Here is a 5,644-nt window from a genome sequence, read left to right on the forward strand (position 1 = left end):
AATCTAGTTAGGGAATCCATAGATCGAGTTAATGCGACAATAGGGGTTTTAATCAGAAAGAGATTTCGATTAATCAACCTAGAGTCAGTTGTTTTTAGTCTCGAAAGGGATATTAACATAAATCAGGGATTTCTACGGATTAAGTCAAGTGAATAAATCGTCTAATTCAAAAGTAATAAGTGAAGTCTAGGTGGACTCTTCCTTGGGTATTGCCTTCTCCATTGGTTTTCTAAAAAGTATTCTCCAACTTTAATCTCTTTCGTAATCTTAGTTAATTAGATAATTAGTTTTAGATAAAACATTCTCTTAAATTTTAGGTTAGATAATAAGAAGATAGTAATTACTAGTACTTTTAGTCCTCGTGGATGCGATATTTTCGGTTTCACCATAACTATACTACTGTTCGATAGGTGCGCTTGCCTTAAGTAGAATTTTTAGTTAGTTTCACGTCCATCAAGTTTTTGGCACCGTTACCGGGGACTAAAATATTAGGAACGCTTAATTTTTATTACTTTAGCTATTTTTATTTTTATTGCAATTTAATTCTATTTTTGAATTTGCTTAAATTACCAAATTTTCTTTTATTAACTTTTTGCAGGTTTTTATAGTTTATGACTAGAAAAAACTTGTCAGGACCTCTACTTTTCGACAATGAGATCGAAAACACAGCTCGCAGAAATCGAAGAGAAATAAGGCGAAGCCTACAATACATAGAGGAAGGACAAGAGGACGATATTCACACCACAACCGAGGAGATGGCTAAAAATCAGAATAATCCGGCACCTCCTATGGTTGCTGCAAATCTAGTAAATCAGAATCCAGCTCCTCGTACTATGTATGATTATGCTAAAACTACTTTAACAAGAACTGAATCAAGTATAGTTAGACCTACTGTTGCTGCAAATAATTTTGAACTGAAACCTAACACAATTCAAATGATACAATAGTTTGTTCAGTTTGATAGTTTGCAGGACGAGGATCCGAACACTCATTTAGCAAATTTTCTGGAATTCTGCGACACCTTTAAGATCAATGGCGTTTCTGACGATGCCATTCGGCTTCGGTTGTTTCCCTTTTCATTAAGGAATAAAGCTAAATAGTGATTGAAATCATTACCTCAAGGGTCAATCACCACTTGGGAACAAATGACCGAAAAATTTTTGCTTAAATATTTTTCGCCGACTAAAACGGCTAAATTGAGGAATGATATCTCTTCTTTTGTGCAGATAGATTTAGAAACACTTTATGATGCATGGGAGAGCTACAAAGATCTATTGAGAAGGTGTTCTCACCATGGATTACCCCTTTGGCTACAAGTTCAAAGTTTCCACAACAGGTTAAATCCCTCGACTAGACAAATGATCGATGCAGCTACCGGTGGAACTACCAATAAGAAAACACCTGAAGAGGCTTATGAGTTCATAGAAGAGATGTCACTGAATAATCATCAGTGGAAAGTCATGAGGACATAGTCGACAAAAGTAGCCGGCGTTTTAAACGTCAATTCGATTGCTATGCTTTCCAATCAGTCAGAACTTTTGAATAGAAAAATTGATGGTTTACTTGGTTCTACGCAGGTACATCCAGTAATGCAATTGATAAACTAGAATATATACATATTTTTACCCCATGCTTGGCATATTTATGGATGATTTTTCCTTGGTTTCATTGAATTTGATGCTCCTAATCCTTTAATTTCATGTTTTAGACTCAAGAAAGCTTAGGATAGCAAAAAGAGCGAGAAACGGGCCAAAAATAGACAATTTGGGCCTAAAATAGTGTTTCACACGGCGTAGGCACTTCCACACAGGTGATCCACACGCCTGTGTGTGACACACGGGTAGACCACACCCCCGTGTGTCATGGCCATGTGAACATAAATCCAAGTCAGAATTGCACACGGCCTGAGCAACTTCACATGGGCACGGCACACGGCCATGTCCCTATCAAACCCAAGTCTAGTTCTACTCGGAAAAAGGCACTTTTGAGGGTTTTGAAGCATTCTAAAACCTATATAAACACCCTAGAAGAGGATTAAAGGGGACGCGGAGAGTAGAAGGCAGAAAAGTACTCAAGAACAGCCATCGGAATCACCTAGGAGACAGGATCTACATCAAGATTGAAGATTTCCATCCAATTTCCTAGAAGTTATTTGGGTTTCTTAATGTTTTGTTGTTTTCCATACTTTGAGATGTTTTCCATTATTATTATGAACTAAATTCCCTAAATACCTAAGGGAGATGAAACCTAGGACGAATCTTATTACTCTTTGATTTATATGATAAATACTTGTTCTTATTCTTAATCATGAGTTTTAATCCTTGTTTTAATATTTCAGGATATTAATTCAGGTCTTTGATGTGCTTATTCAATGGAGGAAAAGCCCCTATTTAAGAGTAGATCATTCATAATTAAGCAGAGTTGCATGTAATCCTAGAGATAGGATGGCATAAATCTACCGGATTAGAGTTATATCTAATAAGGGAATCCATAGATCGAGTTAATGTGACAATAGGGGTTTTAATTAGAAAGAGATTTCAATTAATCAACCTAGAGTCAGTTGTTTTTAGTCTCGAAAGGGATATTAACATAAATTAAGGATTTCTACGGAATAAGTCAAGTGAATAATTCATATAATTCAAAGGTAATAAATGAAGTCTAGGTGGATTTTTTCTTTGGTATTGTCTTGTCAATCGGTTTTTCAGAAAGAAATTTTCAACTTTAATCTCTATCGTAACCTTAGTTAATTAGATAATTAGTCTTAGATAAAACATCCCCTAAATTTTTTAAGCTAGATAATAAAAAGATAGTAATTACTAATACTTTTAGTCCTCGTGGATATGATATATCCGATCTCACCATAACAATACTACTATTCAATAGGTGCGCTTGCCTTAAGTTGAATTTTTAGTTAGTTTAGCGACCATCAAGTTTTTGGCGCCGTTGCTGGGGACTAAGATATTAGGAACACTTAATTTTTATTACTTTAGCCATTTTTATTTTTTATTGCAATTTAAAATTTTTTTATTCACTAAATTTTCTTTTTTTTTTTACTTCTGGCAGGTTTTTATAGTTTATGACTAGAAGAAACCCGTCAGGACCTCTACTTTTTGATAGTGAGATCGATAGTACAACTCACAGAAACTGAAGAGAAATAAGGCGCAGTTTACAATACATAGAGGAAGAGTGAGAAGGCGATATCCATACTACAACCGAGGAGATGGCTGGTAATCAGAATAATCTGCTAACTTCTGTGGTTGCTGCAAATCCAGTAGATCAGAATCCTGCTTCTCATACTATGTATGATTATGCTAAACCCAATTTAACAGGAACTGAATCGAGTATAGTTAGACCTACTGTTGCTGCAAATAATTTTGAACTGAAACCTAACACGATTCAAATGATACAACAGTTTGTTCAGTTTGATGGTTTGCAGGATGAGGATCCAAACACTCATTTAGTGAATTTTCTGGAATTCTGTGACACCTTTAAGATCAATGGCGTTTCTGACGATGCCATTTGCCTTCGGTTGTTTTTCTTTTCATTAAGGAATAAGGCTAAACAGTGATTGAACTCGTTACCACGAGGGTCAATCACCACTTGGGAACAAATGACCGAAAAATTCTTACTTAAATATTTTCTGCCAGCTAAAACGACTAAATTGAGGAATGATATCTCTTCTTTTGTACAGATGGATCTAGAAACTTTTTATGATGCATGGGAAAGATACAAGGACTTATTAAAAAGGTGCCCTCACCATAGATTACCCTTTTGGATACAAGTTCAAACATTTTACAACGGTGTGAACCCTTCAACAAGACAACTTATCGATACAGCCACCGGTGGAACTTTAAACAACAAAACACCTGAAGAAGCTTACGAATTTATTGAGGAGATGTCACTGAATAACTATCAGTGGCAAGTCATGCGAACAAAGCTAACAAAAGTAGCTGGTGTTTTCAACCTCGACGCGGTCACTATGCTATCCAACCAGGTAGAACTTTTAAATAAAAAGATTGATGGTTTGTATGGTTCTACTCAGGTACATCCAGTGATGAGGTGTGATTCAAATAGAGGAGGAGTGCACAATACAGATTATCCATCCTTCAACCCTAGCACCGAGGAAGAACAAGTCCACTATATGGGTAATAATTCTAGACCTCAAAATAACCGATATAGTAACATTTATAATGCAGGTTGGAGGAACCATCCCAATTTCTCGTGGGGTGGTCAAGGAAATCAAAGACCACAACATCCTCCTAGTTTTCAAAAACCACCTTCCCAACAAGAGAAGAAACCGAACCTTGAAGAGATGCTCACAAAATTCATCTCAATGTTAGAAACTCATTTTCAAAATGCCGAAACAGCGCTTAAGTATCAACAAGCATCGATTTAAGGACTCGAAACTCAAATAGGATAGCTTGCCAAGTTGCTTTCTGAACGACCACAAGGTAGCATGCCCAGTAACACAGAAACTAACCCAAGGGAGCAACTCCATGCCATCACTATGCGCGACGAAGAAGGGTTAGTTGAATCTAGATTTGAAACGAGGCTCAAGGCTATGGTAAGTAATGGTAAGGATGAGATTAATCATGGTACACAGGAGCCACTAAGTAAAGAGTATAAACCTCGTGTGCCATACCCCAAAGCGACAAGGAAAGACCACATGGACGAAAAATTTGGTAAATTCCTTAAATTACTAAAAAAGTTGCATATTAACTTACCGTTTATTGAAGCTCTTTTGCAGATGCCAAATGTAGTGAAATTTTTAAAGGAGCTCTTAGCTAATAAATGAAAGTTAGATGATGTGTCGCATGTGGAACTAAATGCAATTTTGCTAGTAATTCTATAGAATAAGCTACCCAAAAAGTTAAAAGATCCAGTGAGTTTTACGATTCCTTGCTTAATTGGTAGTTTGAATGTTAATAATGCGTTAGCTGATTTAAGGGCGAGTATTAATGTCATGCCCTATAAAATGTTTAAGCAACTTGATCTTGGAAAACCCAAACAAACTAGGATGAAGACGTGCTTCTCAAAATTGATAAATTTATATTGAATTCCTAGGGGTATTTTTGAAGACGTGCTTCTCAAAATTGATAAATTTATATTCCAGTTGACTTTGTTGTTCTAGACATGGATGAGGATAGTGACGTACCTCTAATTTTAGGAAGGCCCTTTTTAGTAACCGCTAGAACTATCATAGATGTTGGTACAGGTGAATTGATACTTCGTGTAGGAGATGACACGATTACACTTCAAGCTCGTGATTCTACTAAAATATCTAGTAATCAAGACGATTGTTTAAATTCTGTTAACTCGAGAAATATTATGGCTCAAACTTCTTTTCGGGAAACCCCTAGGAAGAATGTGATGGAGCTTCATTCTAATCCATACCACAAAAATAGAGCAACTCACGAGGAACGAAGATTACAAATCGATAAACTAGACGAATGGTGAACACATGTCAAGGAGAAACCAAAAGCACACGATGAATCTAAGCAACACCATGATGAGCGTAAGAATGAAACAAAGCAATTTAAGGTTGGGGATAAAGTATTGTTAGATGAAAAGGACCCCCGAATTGCTACTTCAGAGCTTAATGCAAACAGAGCGACTCCTTTCATGGTACTGAATGTTTTCTCAT

General features: G+C 36.3%; 2 non-coding genes across 2 annotated transcripts; both read right to left on the reverse strand.

Annotated features, from left to right (window-relative positions):
• Positions 1-1,193: 1,193 nt before the first annotated feature.
• LOC121225672 (small nucleolar RNA R71) lies at positions 1,194-1,300 on the reverse strand. Its single transcript, XR_005923526.1, has one exon. It is a non-coding gene; the product is annotated as a small nucleolar RNA R71 (small nucleolar RNA).
• Positions 1,301-3,658: 2,358 nt separating this feature from the next.
• Positions 3,659-3,765, reverse strand: LOC121225765 (small nucleolar RNA R71). The gene has a single exon (XR_005923645.1). It is a non-coding gene; the product is annotated as a small nucleolar RNA R71 (small nucleolar RNA).
• Between the last annotated feature and the right edge of the window lie 1,879 nt (positions 3,766-5,644).

The sequence above is a fragment of the Gossypium hirsutum genome, chromosome A03, assembly GCF_007990345.1.
Source record: "Gossypium hirsutum isolate 1008001.06 chromosome A03, Gossypium_hirsutum_v2.1, whole genome shotgun sequence".
Taxonomy (NCBI): domain Eukaryota; kingdom Viridiplantae; phylum Streptophyta; class Magnoliopsida; order Malvales; family Malvaceae; genus Gossypium; species Gossypium hirsutum.